The 8,817-nt window shown below is 46.1% G+C and overlaps 1 pseudogene; it reads left to right on the top strand.

The window, feature by feature from the left end:
* The first annotated feature begins 351 nt into the window (after positions 1-351).
* LOC109569145 (olfactory receptor 8G17-like) lies at positions 352-4,545 on the top strand (annotated as a pseudogene).
* The last annotated feature ends 4,272 nt before the right edge of the window (positions 4,546-8,817 follow it).

Here is an 8,817-nt window from a genome sequence, read left to right as displayed (position 1 = left end):
GGTCAAAGTCATGCTTTATGCTATTCTGAAAAGTAATTGTTTAAATACTGCTGAACGACCTCAATTGTTCAAATATTCTTGCATAACTGTAACTGTTCAAATATTTGCTATTCTCTTGATACAAAACCTAGAACAGTCTCTGCTTTCAGAAGTTACAGTGTGATAGAGAAACAAAACAACCCAGGAGGGGGGAAAGAAAGTCTCGGAAACGTTGACCAAGCCTGGATAAGCGAGTCTAAATGCATCTGTGTGAGTCACACTCAGCCTCCAGCTTGCAGCAGCACACACGAGGGAATTCTGCTGGGTGAGGGGAGGCCCCTGGCAGGGTTGAGGCAGGACTTCGCAGGCGTCATGGAGGACATCTGGAGGCTCTTCGCTAGCTGGGAGCCTCGGGTCCGTCTGCAAGGCTGTCAGTCAAGGCCGTCGTCAGTGAGGATTATCGTAGATGGGCCTCTGAAGGACTCACGTGTTCCTCTGGGAGTCGGGCGGGAGGAGTAGGTGAGGAGGGAACCTAGTCTGTCTGGACCAGGGAAGATGGTAAGAAAGGGGGAGCAGGAGAGGAGGACCAGAGCCCTCACTTACTGGGAAGCAGGATGGAGGCGCTCAGCCTAAACCCAGAGCTGAACGACTCCGTGTGTGTGTGTGTCAGTGTGTGTAAGAGTGTGTGTGTGTGTGTGTGTCAATGTAAGAGTGTGTGTGTGAGTATGTGTGTGTGTGTGTTTGTGTGAGTATATGTGTGTGTGAGTGTGAGTGTATGTGAGTCTGTGTATGAGTGTGTGTGTGTGTCAGTGTGTGTGTGTCAGTGTGTGTAAGAGTGTGTGTGAGTGTGTGGGTGTGTGTGTGTCTGTGTGAGTGTATGTGTGAATGTGAGTGTATGTGAGTCTGTGTATGACTGTGAGAGTGTGTATGTGTGGGTGCGTGTGTGTGAGTGTGTGTGTGTGTGTATGTGTGTGAGTGTGAGTGTATGTGAGTCTGTGTATGAGTGTGAGAGAGTGTGTGTGGGGGTGCGTGTGTGTGAGTGTGTGTGTGAGTGTGTGGGTGTATGTGTGTGTGAGTGTGTGTGCATCAAAGGAATCTGGCTGTCATCTTATGAGAGAAAAAGAAAACCATTAATATTCATTCTGGACCAGAGACTCTTCATTTGTGCAAAATTAAGTCCTTCAACCAAGAAGTAGAAAGGGAAGAGTGAATATGAAAAATGCCGAGGGCCCTGGTGAAGAAGCAGGGATGCGGGGCCGGAAGCGTCCAGGCTGAGCCGTGTGCCCGGATCCTGCCACGCCGCCAGGACCCTGCCTTTCAGTGCTGCATCCTGTGACCTGCCTGTGTAGAAGCAGGCACGAGAGAGTGGGGAAGGCACCTCACCTTCCCTGATGACTCACTGTGCTCCGGACAGTCAGAGCTTTTCCATTCATTCATTTTCACCCAAGCCACAGAGCAGTCCTGAGTAGATACATGATCTCTATTTCACAGGTAAGAAAAACAAGACTCAAAGACAGCTTATCCAAGGAGACACAGCCAGTGAGAGGCGAGCTGAAATGAAGACGCGGGTCTGTCTGCCTTCACAGCTCACGTCCTGTCCACTAGAGCGTGACTCTCCCACGCATCTTGCAGAAGAGGACTTACACGAGCCTGGCGTTCCTCCTCGCTGTACCTTGCACAAGCGGACACACTCAGCAAAAATATCTGTTAAAAAAAAAAAGAAGACTACTACTATCCTTAAGTAGTCTAGGGATAGAAAACTAGTCTTTTCCCCACAAAGGTAGTTATAATTCTCCTCATGAAAGCAAACAGAAAATAAAGATTAATTATTTGTAGAGCCAGTAATTACATTGAGGGGAGGAAGAAGGAACAGCAATATTATTCTTATCAACACAAATTTAGTTCTGCTATATAATTTACATGTAGGATCCAACTGAATCCTTACAAGAAACCTCGTGAAACAGGTTAGAATAAATCACCTGTTCTACAGTTAGGGAAACTGAGTCTCAGAATGGTTAAGTGAGCTGCTCAAACTTATGGAAGTAGTAAGTGTCTGAGTGATGATCAGTTGCCACCTCTGCAGGTGACGCCTGGAGAACTAGCCCTGCCGCTGGAAACTACACCCCCGTCACCCGGCTCATCTTGCAGGGATTCTCCAATGACCCAGACCTCCAGAAGCTTCTCTCTGGAGGCTTGCTGCTCATCTATGTCATGACCGTGGTGGGAAACCTGGGGATGGTGGCGCTCAGCCTCATGGAGTCCTGCCTCCACAGTCCCGTGGACTTCTTTCTCAGCATCCTCTCTTTCCTTGATATCTGCTACTCCTCTGTGGTCACACCCAGGCTGCTGGTCGACTTTCTGGCCTCTGACAGGTCCATCCCCTTCAAGGGCTGCGTGGTCCAAATGACCTTCTTTGTGATACACGCCACAGCTGAGAGCTTCCTGCTGGCTTCCATGGCCTGCGACCGCTGCACGGCCACCTGCCGACCTCTCCACTATGGCTCCGTCATGACCAGGGGCACCTGTCTCCAGCTGGTGGCTGCTTCCTCACTTTCAGTGGCGCTAATTCTGCTATCGAGACTGGGAATGTCTTTGCCCTGCCTTTCTGTGGGCCCAACCAGGTACTGCACTACTTCTGTGACATCCAACCCCTTCTCTGCCGGGCCTGTGCCAACACAGCCATGGCAGGAGTGGTCCTCTATATCTTCTCTGCCCTGGCTACCTATCTACCTGCTGCCCTCGTCCTCACCTCCTACAGCCTGGTCTTGGTGGCCATTGGGAGGATGCGCTTGGCAGCTGGGAAGGAGAAGGCCCTCTCCACGTGTGCCTCCCACTTCCTGGCCATTGCCACCTTCCACAGCACCGTGATTTCACCTACATCCAGCCTCATGGATCCACCGACGATACCAGTGGCCAGGTCGTGTCTGTCTGCTGCACCTTCATAACCCCCATGCTCACCCCCGTCATCTAGAGCCTCCGCAACAAGGAGGTGAAGGAGGCCCTGCAGAGGAAGCTCCTGCTAAACCCTGCGAGGTTGTTTGTTGGCAAGACGAAGGCATAGCGTCTTCCCAATCAGACTGTGAACCGTCCCAGCCAGGAGCAGCCTGGTTTGGAAGGAGGGGGAGGAAGTAAGAAACAAACAGCAAATACCATACTTTATACAGAGTGTTGCTAAAGCAGCTTTGCATCCATTATCATATTCAGTCTTTGCCATTGCACAGTGGAGCAGCCATCCTAAGGATGATCTCACTTTACAATTGAAGGAGATTTCACTCAGTAAACACAAGTTAATAACCTGAAGCAATTCGTGACAGAGTAAGTATTGTATTTAGAATTATAAAGAATTATATTTAGCCTGGACATCTTTGAATATGCATATAGGGGCTTCTCTGGTAGTCCGGTGGCTAAGAGTCCGTGCTCTCAATGCAGGGGGCCTGGGTTTGATCCCTGGTCAGGGAACTAGATCCCACATGCCAACTAAGACCTTGTTGTTCAGTCGCTCAGTCGTGCCCAACTCTGCGGCCTCATGGACTACAGCACGCCAGGCTTCCCTGTCCTTCACCATCTGTCCGAGTTTGCGCAAACTCATGTCCATGGAATCAGAGATGCCATCCAACCACCTCATCCTCTAAGACCTAGCACAGTCAAATAAATAAAAATAAATATTTAAAATAAACCAATAAATGCACATGCTATATGGTGAGTATATGTGTTTTAGAGACTCACACAAATGAGGAACATGAACTTGACATCCTTCGAGGCTGGACGCAGGACTGGAAGGCACGCTCTTAAACTAAGGCAACATTTTTTTAATGCTTCCCTCTTGGCAATTTTTTGTTTGTTCTCCTGGGTCTTCGTGCTGTGCGCAGGGCTCTCTCTGGTTGCAGAGCTCGGGGCTACTCTGCTGCGGTGCAGAGGCTGCTCACTGTGGCCGCGTCCCTTGCTGCGGAGCACACGCTCAGGAGCCACAGCTCGCAGACTCTAGAGCGGGCTCAGGAGTTTGGCACACCGGCCCAGCTGTTTTGTGGCTTGTGAAATCCTCCCACACCAGGAATCGAACCTGTGTCCTCCCCATTAGCAGGCCGACTCCGGCCCACTGTACCACCAGGGACGTCGAGACAGAGTCTGAACCCGGACTGTGCTGGCCTCACTCTGAGCTTTTGGGATCATCAAAAGACTTTTTTCAGATCTCCCTTAAGGATGTGATTCTAGATACAGACAATCTTACTATACAAAGAGGGTTATCACAGCATCATGTTTGAAAACAAAAACTTGAGAGAAATCTAAATATTCAAAGAAGGAAAAAACTAAACCCCTAAATGTCATGTTGATGGAGAGACATAATAACATGGAAAACAGGAGGTCAGAACAGCGTGATTGCAACAATGTGATAAAAAGGAGTAGGAAAAACCCGGAGGAACACACAGTGATTCAAATGATGGTAAATGATGGTCTTACTAGAATAGTGGCCTGTGAGAAGAGGTTTTTCTATTTTTCTCAAAAATTTTACAAAACTTTTTTAATAAGCATGTTCAATTTTGATATTTTATTCTAAAAATGGATAATTTAAAAATCCTTTCCAGTAAACTAAGCATGAAAATATTTTACTTTTTGTGTCTCTTTCTAGAAAGTAAATATTTACTAAATTCTTCCTATGCATCACATTCCTTTAACTAATAAACCAAGTTTTTAGTACACACCTACAATTAAGGTCAGGACTAGAACATTATGGTAAAGAGACTTGATAAAAATTAACCTAATTCACTCACCTGTAAAAATACGTATGAGGTCATCTGGTCACCACCGGGTGGTGGGACCTGCCTAGGTTAATATCCAGAACATGCATTAGGTAGCTTTATGCTACAGTGACAACCCCACAATGTCCACCAGTTAACACCACAAAGGCTTTTACCCATGCTAAACTGGAGACACACCAGGTGACTCGCCAGGGCAGACTTTATCCATCTGTCAATATCTGGACCCCTTTCCTCCGACAATGCCATCATCTCAAACTCGAAGAGCCCTCCAAGACTGTCAGGGGAAATAATCAAGAACGTCATGGAGAGAGCTCTTAACTGTCTGGCCTGAGGTTGGCTCACATCACCTCACCCTCTTACAGCTTTAACATAACTGCAGAAGAGACTGGGAAATACAGCCTTCTTAGTCCAGACACAGAAAAAGTAAATGAGATTTCATAAACACATAGCTTTGTCTCTGTTACTGGCCATTGGGCAGTTGATTACACCATCTTCTGTACGGAGTTCTAAAACACCACCAGATTAAATCTGAAATAAGCCTCTGGTCAACTCATGTGCGTGCGTGCGAAGTCGCTTCAGTGTCTGACTCTTTGGACTGTAGCCCGCCAGGCTTCTCTGTCCCAGGGATTCTCCAGGCAAGAATACTGGAGGGGGTTGCCGCACCCTTCTCCAGGTTAACTCATGCTTCTACATAACTGAGGTGAACCGTTTCCTAGGGTGGAAATGTTTGAACAGCCTTTGCCTGTGCTGAGCTACCTCTGTCGTTTTTTGAGCTACACGCTCAGATCGTGGTGCCACCACAAGAGCAAAATGAACTCTGAGACCTGCTAGTTCACAGTCGCCTCAAGTTGCAGGTCACAGTTCCCTGGAATTCTAAATCTATTGCAAAATGCAACATATTTCAAAATATAATATGTACACACACTATGATTCAGCAATTCAGTGAGCAGGCATACAATCAAGAGAAATTCTTGCAGATTCGCATTTTGAAATATATACCAGGAATGCTTAAAGCAACACTATTTCTCACAGCAAAAAAAATGCGAACGCAGCTGTAGGAACAGATGAATGAAACAGCGCACGTTCATACACCAAAAACTAAACAGCAGCAAAAAGAAAAGAAGTACAGGTTATTATCAAAATAAATGTCTCTAAAACATAAGACTGAATGAAATGAGAAAGTAACGGAAGAATGCACTCGGTGTTACTCCATCTATAGAGTTCAAAAATAGATAATGACCCAGCAATCATTCCTGGGTGTGTACATACACATATACGTAAATATATCTCTCCAAAAGAAACAAAAACACTAATTTGAAAACAGGCACACACCCCAACGCTCATAGCAGCATTATTTACAATTGCCAAGGTATGGAACAAACTAAATGCCCATCAACGGATAAAAATAGATAAGAATTTATTATATAAAAATGCATCTTATTTATATAAAAGTTTATCCATTTATCAGTGGATAAAAATGAGGTGGTATGGACACACACACACACACACACACACAATGGAATCACAACGGACACACACACACACACACACACTGGAATCACAACGGACACGCACACACACACACACACAATGGAATCACAACGGACACACACACACACACACAATGGAATCACAACGGACACACACACACACACACAATGGAATCACAACGGACACACACACACACACACAATGGAATCACAACGGACACACACACACACACACACACACACGCACACACACACACTGGAATCACAACGGACACACACACACACACGCACACTGGAATCACAACGGACACACACACACACACAATGGAATCACAACGGACACACGCGCACACACACACACACACACACACTGGAATCACACTCAGCCATAACAGAAAAGCAAGTTTTGCCACTTGCAGCAAGACAGATGGCCTTGGAGGACATTATGCTAAGTGATAAAAGTCAAACAGAGAAATACAAATAATGCATGACATCATTTATATGTGGAATCTAAAAACTACTACAGACTAGTGAATATAACAAAAACGTGGCAGGGAGCGGAGCGAGGGTCACTGTGGGGGCAGCCGAGTGGGGGGCGCAAACTGCTGGCTGTAAAACAGACCAAGTGTGCTTTGTCCGTGAGGAGCCTAGCCAATATTCTGTAATAACTCTAAGTGCAAAGCAAGTTCTTAAAATTTTTTAAAAATTTAAATGAGCAAAATTAAACAATTATAATATTTAGAAATGTATTCATAGATGGTAAAGCTGTTTAAAGCAAGGAGTGATTACACAAAATTTGGGATAATGCTTACCTCTTATCGGGGAGAAAAAGAAGGTGAAATTGTTACCAAGTCCAAGCTCACACTGCTCACCCCATGGTAAGGCCAATAAATCCAAGAAACAGGTGCTGAGCCAAGGAATACAACTTTATTCAGTCATATTTGGCTGACTGAGAGGATGACAAATTACTGTCTCAAAATAACCATCTTACAGGGGGCCTGGATGCCAGATTCTTTTATAGAAGGGAGATGGGGAGGGTGCGCGAGGAAATAAATAAAAAGGCCGTTAATCTTAGTCTTGTAACTGTCTTCCAGAAGGCACGCCTTCAGCACGGGATGTCTTGCTGCCCTCCTTTCTGCCCTCCACAGGTGCATGGGGCCTGGACAAAGGCACTTTAGTTTCACAGTCTGGCAAAGGGGCAGGGTTCCCCGAGGCAGGCCAGGATGTGTGATGATAACAACAAAAGCAGAAGAGCAAGTCGAAGAAACAGTTCTGACATGGAGTCAGAATCGGCTCGTCCTGGCCACAGGATGAGGAAGAGGCTCGCAGGCGCGTCCTGAGGTCTGCTACGGGAGATGTAAACTGGGCCACCACCGTCTCCATCACCCGGGAGCTGCTGAGAAACACAGAGCCTCCAGCTCGTCCCCAAACCCACGGATTCCGCATCTGCATTTTAACGTGGTCCTCAGGCGACTCTCAACCACATACCACATACCCGCAGAGTTCTATTTTTAAGGTAGATACTGCATGTGCTTGCGAGCTCAGTCATGTTCGACTCTTTGTGACCCCGTGGACTGCAGCCAACCAGGCTCCTCTGTCCTTGGAATTGTCTAGGCAAGAATACTGGAGTGGGTTGCCGTGCCCTCCTTCCAGGAATCTTCTCAACCCAGGGTACAAACCCGCGTCTCTCGTGTCTCCTGCATTGGCAGGCGGATTCCTTACCACTGTGCCCCTGGGAAGCCCAGACAGTGCGTATACAGGTGTTTACTTTAGCAATATTCTTCAAACTGCAGGTTTCATACACTTTCACTTGTGTATTTTGCAATTAAGAACATTTTTTCAATATACAGTTTGAATAGTTTTTAAATATTCCTCAGAATAAATATAAAAACAAAGATCACATATAAAAAGGAGGAAGATAACAGAACTGAAATCAAACTCAGATATTTAGACTCAAAATCCAGTGCTGTTTCCATTCTTCCCTGCCTTTGCCCCAAAGCAGTCAATGAATGGACCCCCAGGAATTGATCAATTTCCACTTCCTGCAACTGCATGGGGCAAAGGCCACAATGAAAATAGAAGACTATTGGAAGCTTTGGCGACTGATCATTGGTACCTAGATATTCAGGGGTGGGCTAGGAAACTATTTTCCTACTCAGATAATCCCTGCCTTTGGAAACTTTTTTCTTTTTTCCTAAAAAATGTTCCTGAAATTGAAATGCCTGAAATTTGAATGTTGTATGTATATGTTTTGTCCATTTGGAAGGAAAGGAGGGAGAGAAGTGATACAATTCAGAGACCGAAAAAATATTATGAAGTCTCAAATGTGATATAAACACTTAATTTATATCTGAAGGTTATACACTGTATACGGAGAAGGCAATGGCACCCCACTCCAGTACTCTTGCCTGGAAAATTCCATGGACGGAGGAGCCTGGTGGGCTACAGTCCATGGAGTCGTGAAGAGTCAGACACGACTGAGTGACTTCACTTTCACTTTTCACTTTCACGCATTGGAGAAGGAAATGGCAACCCACTCCGGTGTTCTTGCCTGGAGAATCGCAGGGACTGGGGAGCCTGGTGGGCTGCCG

Source organism: Bos indicus, chromosome 15 (assembly GCF_029378745.1).
Source record: "Bos indicus isolate NIAB-ARS_2022 breed Sahiwal x Tharparkar chromosome 15, NIAB-ARS_B.indTharparkar_mat_pri_1.0, whole genome shotgun sequence".
In the NCBI taxonomy this organism is placed as follows: Eukaryota; Metazoa; Chordata; class Mammalia; order Artiodactyla; family Bovidae; genus Bos; species Bos indicus.
The sequence above is the reverse complement of the archived record's forward strand: the minus strand, read 5'-3'. Positions and strand labels throughout refer to the sequence as shown.